We start from the raw sequence: 22,229 nt of genomic DNA, 5'->3' as shown, positions 1-22,229 counted from the left end.
AAAACATTTTCTATTTTGAGGACTCATTATTTATTACAATATATATATATATATATATATATATATATATATATATATATATATATATATATATACTGTATATATATATATATATATATATTAATGCTGGGCAATGATTACAATTTTTAGTAGTGATTGTTGTGATGTGAGATTTTGCATACAATTTGATAAATATTTTGTATATATTTATTTGTAATTTAGGCAAAGCAATGTGATATTGGTGTTACATTAGTGAGAAGCATTCATGTTTGTCCCTGCCTTTTGGGACTGAGTCTCTTTGAATTTTACAACATGATTTGGGGGATGTGCCTTAAACCAGTTTGGCAAGTGTTTCTCTGCTAAAGTCTCTTAACACCTGTAAGAAAGCCAGGCTGCCTAACTGCCAAGCTTTACCTTAACATATGATCTTGGGGGGTGGCAGGTGTTAAGATGTTCTGTTCCCCCATTGGTCTGAAGTATGGCTGTTTGGAACTGGCTTGTATCAAAAGCCTTTAAGTACCATGACACCCTATTGGCTCTTGGGGTTGGACAGAGAATCTATACATTTGTTCACTCCCTTACTCTCTCTCTCTCTCTCTTACTAACATCTTATGAGGGAGCATCTCGTTCTCTTACCAAACTGATGAACTGAAAAGACAACACAATGGAGAGCACAGCCCGGCCTGTTCTGAAGAAAGATGACCACAAACGATGCCTTAACTAGAGACATTAAGTAACAAACAAGTCTGTGTGTTGCCTGCAACTACACATTACCATTTAATCAGGTTGTATGGTTGCCAATATTCAAATGTACTTGGCACATTGTTATTATTTATGAATATTAACAATAATACATTGTTTAAATTATAACTTAACTCCTGCTTGTCTTTTATTACACCTAATTGCCTGAGGTTATAGATGTAGAAGGGAAGGTGGAGAGAAGTTATATACTATAATACCTTATAAACTGTGGTAAATCTGTGATATCTGAGGCATTCTGACAAAACAGGGATTAATCGCATGATTGTCTGTGATTAATTGCAGTCACAACAATCACATTGTTGTGCGCAAAATTCAATAATGATCTCAAAAGTAGTGTATTAAGGGTATTTGGTTTGCAAACACTTTAAACAGATAAGGTGCTTTTTAACAGCAGTATTCCATTAACATAGTTGCAGTTAAAATATTTCTTGTAAATCTCAACTTAAACATTAATGTAATCAAATCAAATATAAAACCAAAGTTATTTGCCACTGCCAGGGCATTAATGTTTTATCTAGTTACCCTAGTCCAGAGCCACAATTACAAGATTATAACAGGCTCCTTCCGAGCAACAGCAAGTTAACATTTCTAAATCTGTTTTCTTTTTTATCTGAACAGATACCAGCAGAAATATTTTCTTTTATTAGGGAGCAGCATAAGCAGTCTATGTTCAGTAGAAACTCTTTGAGGGATAATACTTTTTCCAAAAAACTCAGTTTTCTGAAAAATGCACAAAGCAATGGTTTCACACGTAAATCAACTTAAAACGACTGTTGCTACCTGTTGGTCCTGCTGTCGGCGCCTGTTTGCAGTTTGCAGCGGCTATGCGGGGGCCGGCTTGACGGGCAGTATAAATGCACAGTGGGCTGGCTGCCTGGCTGTCTTTGTGAGAAAAGTGCGCGGGGGTGGCAGTTGCAGTGAGACACAATATGGTTTGTACCTCCTGTCATCGTAAGTCTGTCCTCACAGGTGAACGTTGCCATAGGTGCATCAGCTACATGAACGTGTTCAGCACCACAGTCAGGTGGGGAGCGATCAGCTGATGTGGTACCTCACTTTCGTTTTCGATCTACATCTCCAGATCACTTACATCAACATTGGAGTCTGACAAATTAGAGTCCGATTCAGCAATAATATGAAAAAAGACATCCAGGGATTATTTTGCTTTGAGCATTCACTTTGGTATCTCTCCACTCCATTTTAGAAGCTGTTTGCTCTTCTCTACTCATGCACTTTCAGGGAATCGAGGTCAAATCAACAAAGCTAACTTCCCTTCCTGCAAAAGCATATCGAAAGGCGCTGTAACAAGAAAATCACTGGTCGATTGCTAGCGAGACTGAGGCTTTCAAAATAATAATAATAACAAAAACTGCATTAATGCATGAATAAATAATTGTCGGTGTTAATTATTTAATGCGTCAACTTGCCCAGCACTGATATATACATTAGTTTAGATATATATACAGTACAGCAGTTTGCTAGCATGTGAAGCACCCCAGAATTGATTTTGGTTAGGTGCAAAACGTGAGATACAAGACATAACCAACTCAGGACAACACAATTTCAACCCATCATTAACCTGAAACTGTGCAAACCACTATAAAAATATAATTTCTTCAACAAAACAATTACAAACTTCATTAGTTAACTCAAATAAATAGAAAAACTATACAAAATAATATAGATATCAAACAGTACAAGATGAGCAAGTATGAAGTATTTACATACAGACCAACAGCACAATTACCATTTATGTGTTGCAAAAACAGTTAAGGGTAACCCTATGTTGTTCTGTTCTGATTATTCTGATCCCTGATCAACATTCAGAAAAAACAGCGCAAATCAAGTGTTTTCCTCCAGAAAGAGGATTGTTCTTTCAGAAAACAGGGCCCTAATCCTTCTTGACGTACATCACCCTTTAATGCAATGCTGCCAATAAGGAATACCAGAAATCACAGTGCGTCTTTCAGTCAATGGCAAACAAACATCCATTTTCCAGCAGGCTGAATCCGAACACAGGGTCACGGGGTCTGCTGGAGCCAATCCCAGCCAACACAGGGCACAAGGCAGGAATCAATCCTGGGCAGGGTGCCAACCCACCGCAGGACACACACAAACACACCCACACACCAAGCACACACTAGGGCCAATTTAGAATCTCCAATCCACCTAACCTACATGTCTTTGGACTGTGGGAGGAAACCTGAGTGCCCGGAGGAAACCCACGCAGACAGGGGGAGAACATGCAAACTCCACGCAGGGAGGACCCGGGAAGCGAACCAGGGTCTCCTAACCTCGTGCCACCCACAAACAAACATTTCACGAGGTAAAAAAAATTATACGTACTGCTGCTGCAATCACCGCTTTCTGATAACTCAGCTTTTGAGAAGAATCTGTCATGGGAGGGACAACAGGGGGCAATTGAGGTGGGCACAACCAGCCGGGGTGAGGAGATGGGTATCTGTGTAAGTGTTTTAAATAATGAAAGAAAAAAATAGTGCCTTGGAATCAAGGACCCCCCAAAAAAACGGCTTAGGAAACAAAACGCAAACAACAGACATATACTACTTGTATAAATTATGTACAATAATGATAACAATGTTGTAGCAATGATGAAGTGAAATGGAGATGCTAAACGTAGATGACCATGCTGTGACCATTCGTAAATTTCAACTGTTCTATTCAAACATGATTTATACATTTGGACCAACCTATATATCCAAACGGATGTATCTCAACTAATATATATATCTGAATGGATGTACCTGAACCAGTGTATGTATCTAAATGAATGTATATCAACCAATATACAGTATACAGTACAGTATATCTGAAAAGATGTTTCTTAAGCAATGTATAAATATATTGAAGAATGGACCTATATAAACCAATGTATATATATATATATCAACCAATGTATACACAGCAAAAAAAAGAAACGTCCCTTTTTCAGGACTGTGTATTTCAACAATAATGTTTTAAAAATCCAAATAACTTTACAGATCTTCATTGTAAAGGGTTTAAACAATGTTTTCCATGCATGTTCAATTAACAATAATCAATTAATTAACATGCACCTGTGGAATGATCGTTAAGACCTTAACAGCTTACAGAAAGTAGGCATTTAAGGTCACAGTTCTAAAAACGCAGGACACTAAAGAGACTTGTCTACCGACTGTGAAAAACACCCAAAGAAAGATGCCCAGGGTCCCTGCTCATCTGCGTGAACGTGCATTAGGCATGCTGCAGGGAGGCATGAGGACTGCTGATGTGGCTAGCGCAATAAATTGCCATGTCCACACTGTGAGACGCCTAAGACAGCGCTACAGGGAGACAGGAAGGACAGCTGATCATCCTCGCAGTGGAAGACCACGTGTAACAACACCTGCACAGGATCGGTACATCCGAATATCACACCTGCGTGACAGGTACAGGATGGCCACAACAACTGCCAGAGTCACACCAGGAACACACAATCCCTCCATCAGTGCTCAGACTGTCCGCAATAGGCTGAGAGAGGCTGGACTGAGGGCTTGTAGGCCTGTTGTAAGGCAGGTCCTTACCAGACATCACCAGCAACAACGCCGCCTAAGGGCACAAACCCACCTTCGCTGGACCAGACAGGAGTGGCAAAAAGTGCTCTTCACTGATGAGTCACAGTTTTGTCTCACCAGGGGTGATGGACAGATTCGTGTTTATCGTCGAAGGAATTCAGCACGTCTGGGACCTGTTGGATCGCATGGTGAGGGCTAGGGCCATTCCCCCCAGAAATGTCCAGGAACTTGCAGGTGCCTTGGTGGAAGAGTGGGGTAACATCTCACAGCAAGAACTGACAAATCTGGTCCAGTCCATGAGGAGGAGATACACTGCAGTACTTCAAGCAGCTGGTGGCCACACCAGATACTGACTGGTACTTTTGATTTTGAGCCTTCCTTCATTCAGGGAATCATTGTGAAACATTTTTAGTTTATGTCTTATGGTGTTGACTCTTTTAGTGTTCATACAAATATTTACACATTAAGTTTACTGAAAGTAAAAACAGTTGAAAGTCAGAGGACGTTTCTTTTTTTGCTGATATATATATCTGCATTGATCTATTCATACCAATATGTATCAACCAATGTGTCTCAGCCAATATGTATATCTGAATTAATTTATATATTTCCAAAGCAATATACTGTATAACAGATCAACAGGGTTTTATAATGGAGAATTCTGCAACCAAACTATGTTAATTCAATTGAATATAAAACTGTAAAATTTGTGCTGGCATATCTACTGAAGTTATTTGAAGGCTGCTATAGATGCAAAAGTGAGATATAGTAATGATCAATCAAACACAATCACTACAGTTAATTAAGAGCAATATAAGACACCAATGTGTATAGTCTTAAAAGCAGATCCTGACTACTGCACGCTAAGCTAAAGCCTTTCAACTTATGATAAGACATTTGGAAGCAAAAAAGGATGTGTTTGACCAACAAATGACCTAAAATAAAAGGGTGGTCAAATGGGTAGGAGTAGGCATTGTCAAAAGTCCAAAAGCAAAAAATAATAGCAAACAAAATCACAACATAGGGCAGAATAAGAAACTCAAAAAAATAGAGCTAGAATCCTATCCATAACTAATTATTCCTTTGCATTAGTAAAATTCAACAAATCTTGTCTACAGTTTTACAATTTAATCTAAAGCATGTGCTGTGACTGACATCTTTTACAGCGTGGTTTCAATGATGTCATAGGTTGCATGACATGACATATGCCGAACAACAACCAAAGCAACTATAAACAACATGGCAGCATCCATGAGGAATCCACAAAAGGATGCAAGACAGAAAAAAAATTAATAAATTTATGGAATATTATACAACCCCAAATCAGAAAAAGTTGTGACAGTGTGGAAAATGTGAATAAAAAAAGAAAAAAGCAAGTTATAAATTTTCCTCAAATTTTATTTCATTGCAGACAGTATGAACACAAAATAATTCATGTTTTTTTTTTGTCAACATCATTTGATTTGTAAATAAGTATCCATTCTTGCCATTCAGGCTTGCAACACATTTCAAAAAAAGTTGGGACAGTACAGCATTTACCACTTTGTACAGTTCCCCTGTCTTTTAACAACACTTACAAGACGTTTAGGCATTGAAGACATCAAGTGGCTAAGTGTTGCAGGTGTTAGTTTGTCCCATTCTTCCTGTAAACAACGTTTTAGGTGCGCAACAGTATGGGGTCTTCGTTGACGCATTTTACGTTTCAAAATGCGCCAAACATTCTCTATAGGAGACAAATCAGGGCTGCAGGCAGGCCAGTCAAGCATCCGCACCCTCTTCTTACGCAGCCATGCCTTTGTTATGTGCGCAGTATGTGGTTTGGCATTGTCTTGCTGAAATAACCATGGGCGTCCCCGGAAAAGACATCGTCTTGAAGGCAGCATTTGTTCCTCCAAAACTGAGATATACTTCTCAGCATTGATGGTGCCATCGGAGAAGTGCAAGTTACCTTTGCTGAAGGCACTGACACAACCCCATACCATGACAGACCCTGGCTTTTGGACTTGTATCTGGTACAGTCTGGATGGTCCTTTTCCTCTTTGGTCCGCAGCACACGGCGTCCATTTCTTCCAAAAAAGATGTGAAAAACCGATTCGTCTGACCACAATACACGTTTCCACTGCACAATGGACCATCCCAGATGCCTCCGAGACCAGAGAAGTCGACGGCGCTTCTGGACACTATTTATGTAGGGCTTCCTTTTGGCACAGAACAGTTTTAGCTGGCATTTCCTAATGTAACTACGTACTGTAGTGCTTGAGAGTGACTTCCTGAAGTAGTCCTGAGCCCACGCAGTTATATCATTTATTGATGAATGATGGTTTTTAATGTAGTGCCGTCTGAGGGCTCAGAGATCACAGCCATTCAGTTTAGGCTTGCACCCTTGGCCTTTGCGCATGGTAATTTCTCCAGATTCCCTGATTCTTTTCACTATGTTATGCACTGTAGAGGCGGAAATGCCCAAATCTCTTCTTATCTGTCTTTGAGAAACATTTTTCTTCATCATTTCAAATATTTTTGCCCGCACTTGGTAGAAAACTGACGATCCTCTGCCCATCTTTGCTCCTAAATGAGTAGGCTTTTCCTCGATGCTGCTTTTGTACCGAATCATGATTGCAATCACCTGTTAACATCACCAGTTTCAAATCACATCATTATTTAGTTATTATACCTCATTACTACCCCTGAATTGCCCCCTTCCCAACTTTTTTTGGAATGTGTTGCAACCCTGAATGGCAAGAATGGATGTTTATTTACAAATCAAATGATGTTGACCAAAAAAAACATGAATTATCATACTGTCTGCAATGAAATAAAAGTTAAGGGAAATTTGTAAATTACTACTTGTACTTTATTTTATTATTCACATTTTCCACACTGTCCCAACTTTTTCTGATTTGGGGTTGTAAAAATAAATTTACAAACTGCAAAAGGAATTATAAGTTACATTCATTTGTGAAAAACTCAACCAGTGGCAGAAAGTCTTATGGAACGATGATTGAATTTGAAATTTTTGGTTTACAAAGACAGTATGTTTGAAGAGGAGCTGGTGAAAATTACATGATTTCTGTCTGCTGCCTTCTGTAAATCATGAAGTTGCATTTCAGCCAGCAGTATAGGTGCTATGGTCAAAATTGAAGAAATAATGACTTCTGAAAAAAATATACAGGGGTGGTGCAGTGGAAGCATTGCTGCCACACTGTTTAGAGACCAGGGTTTGTGTCCCATTTCCTCTCTGTATGGAGTTGGCATGGACTCACTTTGTCTGCATAGGTTTCCTCTGATTGCTCCCGTTTCCTTCCATGGTCCAAAGGCATGCAAGCTAGGTGGACTGGCGATTCTAAATTGGACCTAATATGGTGTTGGGTGTGTGTATTCCTCCTACAATGAACTAGCACCCTGTCCAGTGTTTGTTCTTGTCTTGTACTCTAAGCTAGTTGGAATAAACTCTAGCACCCTCTGCAACCTTGTTCAGGACCAAGCAGGTTAGAAAATGACTGATTGATATATACAGTAAATACATATTGATATACATCACTAGCTATATTTGACAGTAAGCTATGTTATATATATATATATATATATATATATATATATATATATATATAAATATATATATATGTATATATGATGTTTTCAAAAAGATTTTTTCGGAACGTAATTCTAAAAGGAGTTTGTGAATCAAAAGATTTTTAAAATCTCACACACAGCTATGACTATGAAAGACATTAATATTCTATTCAAATTAAGCAAACATCAATATGAGTTTAACTCAAAACTTTAACTTTCTAAGATTGGCTCTTACTCGAAATCCTACAAAAACTTCATGAGCTTGAGTTTATAGTAAAATATCAGGAACGATCGGAACAACCGTCAACTAGCGCAATAACAGGAACGCAGAGTTCTAAAAATGACATAATAGACATATTAGCACAGAATCAAGCTGAATTTCAGAAAGCATTCATTGAAATGGCTAGATTGTTAACTGAACAAAAAATAACACCTCCTCAAACACCAATAGTACCTCCGGCACCACGTGGAGAGGTACCACATAGACAGGTCCCTTTATTTTCAGGTGACCCGCTAAGTATTTTCACCACCACTATTTCTGATGAAGCCGAAAAGGAAACTCAAGAAATCACTGTCAAAAATACTGTTAAAGATACATGTGCATTTAAAAAACCTTGTGCATTTTGCAGTGATCAGCATATTCTCGCCGAATGTAGAAAAATGAAAGAATTGCCACACACAGAAAGAATTGCCTTTTTAAAATCTAAAGGTTTATGTTTTCGCTGTCTCAAACAGGGTCATCTAAGTAAGAATTGTAAAGAGAGAATGAAATGTCAAACATGTTCCTTACAGCACCCAGATATCCTGCACATTAACGGGGGACAGTAGAGCAGTATTTAAAGCTAAGGCTAGTGTGGCAACATCTACTGAAACGGAAACCAAGACTGGAACTTGTACCTTTACAGGGGCCGGAAAAGAATGCGCACTGCAAGTAGTTCCTGTTAAGGTAAAATCCAAGAAAAGTGAAAGGTATGTAGAAACATACGCCTTTGTAGACCTCGGCAGTAAAGTAACAATTTGCACCGAAAGGCTTCAAAGACAATTGAGCCTTCAAGGGAGAAGGACGCAAGTATTCCTCGAAACTATGAGTAATTACGATGATGATTCAAAAGTGCTAACCCAATGTTCTGTCTTATCAGATTTACAAGTCTGTGGTCTCAATTCAATGATGTTGAATATATTAATTTGCCAAAGGTCTTCACACAGGTCTCCATTCCAGTGAACAGAGAAAGTATTCCACTACAAGAAGATATCGATAAGTGGGCATATCTTAAAGAGGTACGTCTGTCTCGTATTGACTCTGAAGTTGATCTTTTAATAGGGATCAACTATCCAGAAATCTTTAAGCAGTCACAAATCATACCTAGCCAAAGAGGTGGACCTCACGCCATGAAGACTGCACTTGGATGGGTAGTTGGTGGACCATACACATGCTAACATTTTTATATTTGGGTCATAATTTTTGAAGCAATACACTCCTTCTTACTCTTTTTTCCTACCACCACAGATGATTGAGATACCCCTCTGAAGGATGGGAGCTTCTCACACAGGGATTTGTCTTATATTAATTAATATACTGAGCTGATAGGATTCTTTTATAGAGGACTTTTATAGTCTCATTCGTTCACCTGACCAAGGGAGAAAATCCTCTCATCTCTTCTGTGACTTTGATAGGCTGGATGTTTGGCACTTCTGTTTGTCCTTCTGGCAAGGATCTGAGGTGATGCACTCCTGAAAAAAGAACAGATCAGGCATCCTGAGTTATCATCTGTCTGTTTGTGGCTCCCTTTTGCTCTCTACTTATTTTTGGAAATAGTTGTAGAACCAACTGTGAATGTACAGTATACGTTAGTATAGTATGTAGGCCTGGCCTTAACATCACTAACCAAGTGCCAGAAGACAATCTCTTGGTAAAGAGGCTGCAAGTGGGCAATCTGTCTTGTTAAACTTTACATAATTTAGTGTGATGAAAGAAACACTAAAGCTAGTACTATGAAAGGCATCAAGTTAAATACACATTTGGCGATCATTATATTTCAGTTGGCTTACTTTTGATTAATGGGAAAAAAATATTTTACAGAGTTTTGCTCCTGCCTTAGTTTTGGTAATCCTTTTTTTAAAATATTTTAATAAACACTTAACCATCAAGGAGCTATATTTCAACCTGGGTTTCATACCTGACATAAATATACTTTCTTTTTGTTTAATCTTTTAAAACTTTTTGTATTAATTAATTTTGTAAACAGCGTTCACTTTGTTTTGATGAATAGTGTGCTTATTAATTTCGTGTTTATGTGTAAGGATAGCTTTGTTGTGTCTAGATTTTTAACATATGTTCCTTTTATGCTTTATGTGGCGCCAAGGGGGGCAGTGCCACATAAAGCTGCTTCTGATGGACTGCCCCAAAGGGAACTTATGAAGATGATGGCATAGAGGTTTTCTCCTGTCTTGTGGACTGTGCTTTTCATTAAGATCTTTTCTATACTTTTGATATAAGGTACTGTCTCTGGTTTCTGATTGGTGGATTTTATTCAGTTTAGGTTTGCCTCTTAGAGAGACTTATTTGGTTTCTTTAGTGTGTTTTTTGTTTTGATTTTGCAACCATTCCTGAATTTTTTTGAATACATATTTAAATAGTCAAGAAGCTTTGTGTGGTTTTATTGGGTCACAGGGGTGTTTTTTCTCCCTTAGGGTTTGTGACTTTGAAATAGTCTGCATTTTGAGTTTGGACCTGCCTGAGATGGTGAGGCCTCCACTGAAGCTTGCTTCTCCTTGTCCTCCCTGCTCACCTTTTTCCATTGCAAGCCTACTAATAAAAATGTGCCGAGTTACCAGCCAAGCCCCAGACCCAGGCGGAAATAACAATATGCCACATTTAAACATAAATAATAATTTAAAAAACTTTTCTCCTTTTGAATTCCAACAATTTGGCCATGCACAGCATGGGTTTCATTTATCTGATTAATTTCTTTACAGCAGTGAAGGAGGAGGGATTATACGTTTTTCTTTGAGTTGGTGGTCTCCAACTTTAGCTATTGCATGGTGGTCAAAAAATTTGTGCTACATCAGACCCTTGTTTGAAGACAAGAAGTAATAAGCTGTTCTTATATAAAGCAGCTGTTTTACTTTTACTGGACGCCAGACTACTAACGTTACCTCTTCAAATAGGCGTTTTTGTCTGTACTTCAATGATAACGATTTCACACTCAGACTCAATGTATATTTTTGGATTTACTGTTGCCCTACATTGGGGTACTCAACTTTGTCCTGGAGGTCTTCAGTGGCTGCAGGTTTTGGCTTTAAACACATTTTTAATTAGAACCCATTTATTTACTACTAAAGAAATATGTTTTTTGGGTGGGCTAGTTTTAGTTAACTCGTTTGCTATGATTCAGAACTCTTAATTGCCTATTTTAGTTTTAAACAGATGCATTAAGATTTTAATTGTTGCCTGTTTTCTTTACTACCCATCAGTTAAAAATCTGGGGAAAATGACAAAAGAACCACCTGCTCTCTGGCTAACACGCTACCATTGAAACCTGTGTAAATGCATCACAAAGTATCTGTGTTGACACAATGTGTTGAAATAAATGAGAGAGAATGGAAGTACCAAGAGGTACAAATTTGTTCCAGACCAGAAAACATGGATAATGTTCTCAGAAAATGATTTGTCTTAGAAGAACAAAACACATAATTAAATACCAAGTTACATTATCTGCTAGGCCTGGTTTCTTTTGTAGGACTGGTTGTAAAGAAAACCCGCACACACTGCAGACTTCCATGGATGGAGATGACTGCGCCTGCCGTATAGTATTCTTCACAAACAACAATTCATAGGAAGCAGGTTTTAGAAGTATTCTTTCTATATGCCTGGTATTGCTTAAATTGCACATAAATGATCACACGTGCATTTTCTAAACTCAAATGTGATTATTCTAAGGATAAATATCTGACCAAAATTTTACTTTATATTATTGATTGGTAAATAAAATTTTAAAATGCTGAAATCCTTTTTTGGACTGTCATGTCAGTTATTCCATAAGTGAGAACCATTGTGTTTATTAGGTGTCCATTTTCCATTGCATATATTCAGAGACGTTACACTGGGAAATGTGAGGAATTTAGTCTTTCATCACATGTGGCAGCATGTAATTAATTAATTCTCTACATTAACTACCCCACATCACCCACATCCAAGTAGGTATTACACTACAAAATCATCAGACCTATCAATGATTTTTCTAAACCTGATTAATCCAATGCAATGTTGTAAAAGGTCGGAGACTACCACCTTGCACTGGGTTGTAGCGGGGCTAAATAGTAATAGTGTCAAATGTTAGTACTGAGTGCGTCTTGTTTCCATCGTCCCGTTTGCTGTTTGTGTGCATCAGTAAATGTCGTCCCCATAAATACAAAGGGGGACAGATGATGGAAGGAAAATGCAGCCCCAAACCTGGAAAACACCTGTTAACTATCATTCAGTTACATCCAGCACGGGACTATTTAAGCAATCAGGAAGAAACAAGGAAGGAAGAGAGGAGAGGAGAAAGAAGGAGACAATTTTTTCAGAACCACGAAGCAACTTACCTGCTGTTTTTTCACATCGCGCTTTTACCATAGTTTTTTTTTCATTATGCCGGACTGTCTTCCATCCCTCATCTGCAGAGACCCCGGGGTCAGATCATCATCCACCACGCATTGAGGAATCACGGTGAGGTTGATCCATTTTCCGGGAAATTCAAACACTTCACTTATGTCTCGTACAGTCATCCGTCTGCAGGACAGTTTTTATAACCAGATCATAATTCACGATCATTCATTCAGTTTATCATTCATTGTTGTTATTCGTTGTTTGTTATATGTTACAGGGGCCAGGGAGGTTTTGTTGTATTTATATATGGTGGTGTCACGTTGTTGCTGTGGTGGAGGGTTATATATATACAGTGGAACCTTGGTCGTGAACCGAAGCAATTTCCCCCATAGGATTGTATGTAAATACAATTAATCCGTTCCAGACCGTACGAACTGTATGTAAATATATTTTTTTTAAAGATTAACACTAGAATTACCAGAGCCTACGAAAAAACTTGTAAATCTGTCCCACCTTAAATCGCTTCTTAAATCCCTTCACACCTCTCCACCAGCGTCCTTTGTCTTGTATATGTGCTGATAAAGAGAAGGTAGAAGCAGCCGGCTATTCCATCCCCCCACCAATTTAGAACGTGCACGAACTTCTCTCAGCTCATGCCTTGATTGAGTATCTGGGAGTGAAGTGGAGTTTTAGCGTGGAAATAATAGATCTTTATTTGGAACACATGCATTTCATGTCTGTTCCGTTTCTACAGTAATCTGTGTAAACACATTGTTAAAACAGAAACGTTTTTTATATTCTAGTAGTAGATGACAAAATGTAGGCATAAACTATATAATGTAAAGGGTACAAATATAAGACAACAATTGCGCTTTTATTCAAAAATATAGCTGCAGAAAGAAAAGCCGCCTTAACATGTGACATTGACACTGACTAATTGCGATCACCTCCGTGGCGCAATACATTCGGCTACTGACTGGGAATCAAAAGGTTGCGCATTCGATTTTGCACTATTCCGTTTTGAGAAGTAAACTGCTCTTAGTCTTACTATTTTAGAATAAAAGCATACATTTGATTTCAGTCTGTAACAGCCGGTGTAATTTATGATCCTTATAAAGGTTAGCTTTGTTTTTTTTTTTTTAATTCACTTTTCATTCTCTCAGTCGCGTTCACAATCAATCCATACAACCACATCTGACATCTATAGCTCTGCAGTGTACCACGATGCATACTAATGCACCCCCACCCCCAAAGGGTTCTGACACACAAACGCTGGCAAAGCTGCCTTCTTCGTATCTCACTGTCACTTGATTTTCTTTTTATTCAGTTTTATTGAGTGTTCCTTCCAATCCCCGCATGTTGCTGTACGCTGTTTATTTTGTACTCCAGGACATGCAGAGGAGAGAATGGTAACTTCGGCGCTATATGCAATCATCAGACACTCCCCATCTGCCCGTGTCGCTCAAACACAGGAACACATGTTGGTGTAAAAGTATAACAAAAGTGCACTTTTATTCAAGTGCACTTTTTCCATTGCCTTTTCCTGTAAGAAGCAATGTACACACTTCTCTCTATGCTGTGGTTTCTATTACACACTTGAAAGAAAGAGACAATATATATAAAAACATCATCGCACTAATGCAATATTATTTGAAAACGAACAGCGTCAGATCGGGTGTGAATTTATGCAGGAACTGGAAATTCTCTGATGTGGGATCAGTTCTGTATGGTTGTGGGCGTGGGTGTGAGTGGTGGACATAACTGGGAATTACTGTGAATGTGCGTGGTGTTTTGAGATAATGAATAGAGCTGCAAATTACAGGGAATTCTCAGATCTGATGCAGTTCGTTTTCAAATAATATTGCATGTACTGAACTATTTTAGAATAAAAACATACATTTGATTTCAGTCAGTCTGTAAGAGCCAGTGTAAATGCATGATAATTGTAAAGGTTAGCTTTTTTTTTAATTCAGTTCCATTCTCTCAGTCGCGTTCACGACCCCCCCCAATTTTGAAAATGCTGTTTTCACATAAAGACGCGCTATAACTCAAATGTGATTTATTTGGAGACGCGCTATAGCTCGAATGTGATTTATTTGGAGACGCGCTATACTCGAATGTGATTTATTTGGAGACGCGCTATACTTGAATGTTATTTATATAAGGAAGAAAGTACAATGTCAGGTGCTCATTCAGTGTAATAGGAACCATAGCACAGAGAGATGTGTACACTGCAACAAGTACACATGTTGTGAATGTAGGAAGGGTGTGTGGGAATTGTTAATATGTGAATGTGATGATTTTATATAGCACGGATCGGAAATCAGCAGTTCTTAGCATTGCACCACGCAAGCTGTCGTATCAACTGCCTACTGTAACTTGCTTTATTTTTTCTTCACTTATAGTCTAGAATAAAAGTGCACTTGATTTGTTAAACTTGTACACCAACATATGTTCCCGTGTTTGAGCGACACAGGCATGCTCAAAAAAATAGACGTGCAATGCCACGAAAAGTGCACGCAGGCACTTCAGTTCGCAAGCATTGGTACGAGAATGCAGTCACAAGTACGCTTTATGTGAAAACAGCATTCTCAGATGGGGGGGGGTAGGGAAGTTTCCTGAACACGACTGAGAGAATGAAAAGTGAATTATAAAAAAAAAAAACTAACCTTTACAAGTATCATAAATTACATTGGCTGTTACTCACTGAAATCAAATGCATGTTTTTATTCTAAAGTAGTAAGAATAAGAGCAGTTTACTTCTCAAAACTGAATCGCGTGGGATCAAACTCATGACCTTTTGAATACTACTCAGCGACTGATACCATTACGCTACCATGACAGCTGTAGTAAGTGTCTGTCAATGTGGCATGCTAAGGCGGCTTTTTTCTGCAGTTATATTTTTGAATAAAAGCATGCTTGTTCTGTTATATTTGTACCTTTTGTGAAAGTGTTTGATATTTGGACTTCAGGCTTCATACATTATATAGTTTATGCTTACATTTTGTCATTTACTACTACAATATGAAAAACGTTTCTGTTTTAAAAATGTGTTTACACGGATAACTGTAGAAACAGAACACGTGAAATGCGTGTATTCCAAATAATGATCTATTATTTCCACTCTAAAACTCCACTTCACTCCCAGATAGTCAATCAAGGCATGAGCTGGGAGAAGTTTGTGCACGTTCTAAGTTGGTGGGGGGATGGAATAGCCGGCTACTTGTAGCTTTTCTTTTATCAGCACATTTAGATTAACAAAAGACACTGGCGGAGAGGTAAGAACGGATTTAAGAAGCGATTTAAGGTGGGACAGACCTACAAGTTTTTTCGTAGGCTCTGGTAATTCTAGTGTTAAGCACAAATATAGTTAATTACACCATAGAATGCACAGTGTAATAGTAAACTAATGTAAAAACATTGAAAAACACTGACACAAAACACCCAGGCTCCCTGCTCAACTGCACGAGCAGGCTCGCTCTCTCTCTCTCTCTCTCTCTCAGCAGCACGCACCCTCCCCCTCTCTCTAAGCAGCTCGCGCTCGCTCTCTCTCTCTCTCTCAGAACAGAAAGGAACATTTGAAGAAATCCGAACTTTAATTTAAAAACAGGACTTCACGCTAATAGCCTTACAGCCCGATCGCTGTATTGTTCAGTAAACACTTTTTTTAAAATGAGTTTTAAGCACAGGAAAAAAGGAACATTTGAAAAAAGAGAAAAGTAACATTGCAACAATTCAAAAATTCAAAATTAACTTTTGAAAAATCCGTAATACAAAAACTATAAACCACCAAGAAAACTAACCTTGCATGAGTCGAGTTCTGGCATGAAGTGAGGAGGAACTGGGTGGAGAGGAGGTTACAGTTTTGAGGGAGAGTCTGGCTCCGCGATGGAGTGATGTTTTCCTTCAGGTGTTTTCTCTGTTGTGATTTCTTGGGTTTCTTTTGCAGGCAGGCAGGCAGGCAGACACGCACGCGCAGGGATGCAGGCACGTCTGACCGAGAACAATGCAACACGTGCGGAAATCATTGGCGCACACAAACCGAAAAGGAAACTGGCTTGTTCGTATACCGAGTGTGTGGTCGTGAACCAAGGCAAAAGTTTGGCGGACTTTTTGGTCATGAACCGAGTTGTACGTGTACCGAGACGTTCATGAACCGAGGTTCCACTTTATATATATGTATATATATATCCTATTTCTTGTTGTTTTTTCATTTAATACAATTAATCAGTTTAATTTTACATATCTGCTTTTCTGTTGTGCTTATATTTACACCGTTGATTGTGGGAAAAGTTTCATTTGTTAGAGGTACGGCTTGATATTTAAATTCAACCTCAGTAAATTATCCAGGCCACAGGTCTTGGAGGTGTAGCTGCCGGCTGGGAATGGGGTCGCCGTTACAGGGTTGTTGCCATCATTTCTAGTAAGCACTATGCAGTCCAGAAGGTAGCATTCCCATGGCATCTGCCAAACCAGATTCATCATTCAGACTGCCAATGTAGGCTTTATGTAGGCTTCATAATTAATTTACATTTAGCTAATATATTTCACCAAAATAGCACACAATCAGAATAAAACAATTGTTTCTATAATTAGACTGGTAAGTTGTGTAACTCACTTTGGGTCACTCTATGAGTCATGGGCAGGTTTTAAACTGCCAACCTTATGCTTTACAGTTGAATGCTTCCTAGATCTGAATCTGTACACTATTTCTAGATTATCCTTCACAGAAAGATGAAATAAACTAAAAACATCAAAAAATGTATATTACAGGAATTGGATAGAATCACAATGACTGGGCTTCTGCTTGAGTTGTTTGGCAGTGGAAGACAGAATAGCTAGAGGTGACAGACATGATTGAAAAGTGCATTCAGAATAACAGACGTTGGATGATAATGGTGATAGAATGTACAGTAAAAGTGAAAAGGAGAGTAAGGGGTTTGTGCCTGTCTTTCAAACATCTAGTTTTGAAAGGCCTATCAAATAATTATTAAAATAAGAAGGCAAGATTCCCCAGAAAGCTTTAAATGGTGATGCATTATTTCAATCTTGTATTTTTTTATTTTGCTTTCTTTTTCTCATTTCCAAAATATTTAATCTAATTGGTAAATTTAGTCAGGCACTCTGCTCAGTAGCCAGTTTGGGTTTATTTCTTAAAACAATTACATTTAGTAAATTAACCTTGATTTTATCAAACTCTTTTAAGTGACATGGACAGATAGCATTGAGAAGCACTTAAAAATGAATTATTCTCTATCTCTAGTGTATTTCCGGTTTGTAGGCCATTCTAACTAGACTTATCAATTGTGCTCAGCTGCAAATTACTGGCTCATCACTTCCCCTTTATCTCTTTTGAGATGTCAGTAACTTATTGGACCAACTGAATTTTTTTGTGACTTTTATTACTGACTCCTTTGAAATGCCATGGCAGTCCTGCAGTAACTCAGCTATTGATAAGCACAACACCACTCTAAAATCTCCAAAGTCAGCTCTTACTTCAAGATGTGTGTCAACATAGGACTAATGAAAGATGTGTGTTTTGGCATATGTGCCAAGTGAGATGGAAGACTTTTCATATCATTATCTACATGTCATATAGAGTGTTTTATTATCTGTCTAATGTGAAGGGAAACTTATATACTCTTATTTGATTATGCTCAAGTAATTAAGGCTGCAGCCCTGAATGAGTCAGAGTATTTGTATTTTATTATGAATTTTAATCACCACTTAAACATCTGTAGGAGCCTATGAGACACTTCACCTTTGAGGTGCCTGTATCCTGTTAGGAGTTGTAATGATACATCACGAATGAACTATTATCACCATGTAAGAAACCATATACGTCATTGTTTACTGTCAGTATATAAGAAGTGACTCAGTTCTCCAAGTCAGAAGAGAATAGAAGTATCACCACCTCTGCGGACTATACAATATTTTTCTTAAAACAAGGAACCATAAGAAAGAATAAATACTAAGAGATTCATTGTAAAACCTTGAATCTGAATTTTTTTCTCAACAGTTTAGTGCATTGGCCAGGAAAACCACTGTAGTTCTCTGCAGATTGTCTCTAATTGCATGGTAACTTTTATCACTGACAGGGGACCTCTGGGACTAACTCTAAGTTTGCTTTAAGTTCTAAATTGCAGTTTGAAGGCCACTGTTCCACTGCAAAGTTGGTTGCCTGTCTATGGAAAGTTAAACTCAAATTAAGGAGCACTGGAATCATGGAGTAGAAAGGTCCTTCTTCAGACTGGCTGGCCCAGCACTGACTCAGCTGTAGAATGGATAGTAGAAGGAAGGCAGCTAGTTGGCCAAGGTCTCCAGGACTCTGACTGTGTCTGGCTTGTCTGACTTCTTTTTGTATAGTCTGTCAGTGGTTCTACAATTAGCTGATAGACAGATATTGTTGCTTTTCACTTATGTTAATTAGTTTCTACTTTACTTTTTTGATGCATTTGAATAAATCTGTATCCTTGCATGTGATAGTTCTTTATTTAATGAGAGGTAAAAATCTATTCTTGCATTTTGCCTTGTAGTTTGTACTACTGTATTACATTTCTGAGGTGGCAATGACAGATTGACCATCTAGCTCTGAGAAGAGGTTGACTTGGGTTCTGTTTGGTATATATGTATTTGCCCCATTTTTTGACACCCACTGCATGCCAAATCTACGTGGAAGGGAGTGTCTCTCTGAATTGCCTTTCTAAGGATTTCTTCTATTTTTTTCCATACAATTTTTTTAATGTTTTTTCTTGTCTTCATAGACAGTCAAAGCTGAGAGATTGTCAAAAAAACAATTTAAAGCCCAATGAGGCAATCCTTGTATGATTTTAGGCTATACAAGAAATACAGTGTTGTTGTTGATCTTGATGTGTGAACGTTGAACAGTTAAAAGGTGTCCCTGGCTTCAGGGTGTATGGTGGACAGAGGATCCTGGCTTCCCCTTTACTAAGCAAAGTGTGATCTGTAAAAGGGACTCGAAAGAATTACATTTGGGTTGTGTCCAAGTCAGCTGCCTAAAGTGTATGTCTGAGTTGGTGACAATGACAAGGTATTATTAGGCTAGAAGTGATAAGGTTAAACAGTGTTATAAGGTCTGAAACAAATGGATGACTGATTTTATAGCCATAATAAAAGAAATAAAAATTTAAAGTGCCTGCTGTATGTGCATGAAAAGTTGCAGGAAAGTAGTGAGTGGGTTCAATTGCAGCATGATAAGTTGTTAAATACTGTATATGAAAAGAGGAAGCAGTATTTAGTCTACAAAAGACAAAAGGAATAGTGTTATCAAAGTATGTATTAAATATTTCCTTACTCAGGTGGTAGTACAGTGATCACAGCTGTCTGTTGCACTTTATCACAGGAGCAGCTTGCTGAAGATGGAAAGAATATGGAGCAAGGATAAAAGTAAGGTGGAATGTCTTCATAAATATGGAATGCTCAATCAATTTTAAATAAGTTTGATCAACTTTTAGATAGATAGATAGATAGATAGATAGATAGATAGATAGATAGATAGATAGATAGATAGATAGATAGATAGATAGATTTTGACTTAATCAATATGGCATCATAACGAACAAACTTCAACTGGCATGTAAGACACAACATGCTGGACTTGAACCATTCAAATGTTAATGCCTTTAAATGTAAACATGTTGATCAACTGAACAGATATGAACTCATCTTACTCCCATCTACAAGCCTGTAATTGACAGTAGCAGCTCTCTTATTTGAGCCAGATGTTTTTTGTTGTCATGCATGTGCATCTGTGGATCTCCCTCTAGGCTCATCTGAAGCAGGTTTTACCACCCCAGGGACACTCACACTAACTTTCTCCTCTTCTTTTCCTTCCACGGCACCAAGAAGATGCCCAGTGAGGGAAGTTGACTCCGCTCCTTCCTGTCTCCTAACTTTAAAACCCACGCAGTCAGTTCTGAAGAAACTGCACCATAGAGCAGAGCACCAAAACCCTAATGAAGAGTGATTGAAAATCATCTTACTTACCTTGCTAATTTTGTGATTGTTTTCTTATAGTGATCCTTTTTGTTTCATTCTTTTAACTGGGGATGACAGGGTTGGCGCCCCCACATTTTCTTGGTGGAACCTGCAGTGCCTTATTTGAACACAGTGTGTTTGGGGAGGTTGTTGTTTGTTCATTATAATATTTATTTATTTATTTACATACAAGATATATTAATATATATCTAATATACACTATACAGTATATGTACATAAGGTTTATATTTTTTCAGCTTCTGAAAAGTAAGCATTTTACTGCACATTGTAGTGTATTTATAATTTGTATGTGACAAGTAAAATATGATTTGATCCTGTCAGTATGGCATGATCAATTTTGCTTTCAATGGTGAACTTTAGAGCTTTTATGCATTTACTCTGATGTTGATTTTCTTTTTTAGAGATAAAAGATTTTGGATAACAGAGGCAGAAGTAAAGGATTAAAATCTTTTAAGTATTCCAAGAAGTTAAGTCATCTTTAACACTTCTAATTCAGTTTATAGACTAGAACCTCTGACTAAATATCCCCGGCCCCAGTTATTTTTTTATTTTATCACTTTAGACTCTACTTTGGGGTACCCATAACTACATTTTAGTTTTTCTAAGTAATTTCTCTACAAGGTTTAATGACCTGGAAGTATAACTGAACATCAGGAAAGCAAATTAGTGCATTCTATTCCATAAAATGAAGTTTATCATGACACTGGAAAGTGTAGATGTGTTGTGTTGCTTGAACATGCAAATAAGAGTCTCAGTACTCTGCTACTGCTACTACTACTGCTGTGCATTTATCTCAAGGAATTAATTATGTAAATTAATATGTAAGTTTTCTCTTTGGATCTTGTTTGCATTAGGACAAAGGTTAAGAAATGGAATGCAAATTCATGTTTATAAATTTAACATGACTTAAGATCTTAGTCGGCTTTTGTCATTTGGGGAAACAATAAGCCTTCCTTACCCTGTATTATCTACTTCTCATCGTTTTGGTTCTCATCTGGGATGCCCTCTGTAGGAAGTCTGATTACACTTCAAGTGGCTGCCATGAGACAATGTAAATATGTGTGCATGGATGTGCCCAATGATTCAGGAAATGTTCCTGTATTTTTGGGTAGCTACCCCATTTCATGTATTGCTCTTCTCAGATGTTTTCATGAAAATGACCTCCAGTACTTTATAACATCCAGCTGCACACCCTGTAGGACTCTTTTGGCATACTTGAAGATTTCATGTCTTTAGGCTTACAAATTTTTCAGCTATGACACTTGACAGTATGACAGACAAGTTGATTATTTCAAATGATAGCTCCTTGAGGAAGTGATCAATTATAATAAAAGTTCTAAAAAAGAGACTATATAAAATACAATAAATATTTTGTGCTAAACTGTAACATAAAATCAATTCTTAAAACATTGTGTGACTGTAATTGCTATGACAGATGGTATATGAGATAAACAGTGAGTGTTGATGCTTCCTTTACAATTATCTTTGACCATGTTTATTATACATGTTACAAAATAAATGTCAATTAAATGAATTCAGAAATATTCAAAAGCAAAGTGTAAGATGTAATGACATATAATAGAAACCTATAATTATTCTTTTAATTCATACTGTATATGAGACCATTATGATGATTCTTATCTATGTACAATAGCCTATACTCTTTTGGTAATTAGTTACGACAAGAGCACCATCTACTGGTTATAAGAGTGTAACTGCCAAGCAAGAAAAAA

This window comes from Polypterus senegalus, chromosome 10, assembly GCF_016835505.1.
Source record: "Polypterus senegalus isolate Bchr_013 chromosome 10, ASM1683550v1, whole genome shotgun sequence".
NCBI classification, from domain to species: Eukaryota; Metazoa; Chordata; class Cladistia; order Polypteriformes; family Polypteridae; genus Polypterus; species Polypterus senegalus.
This window is presented reverse-complemented; position numbering follows the sequence as displayed.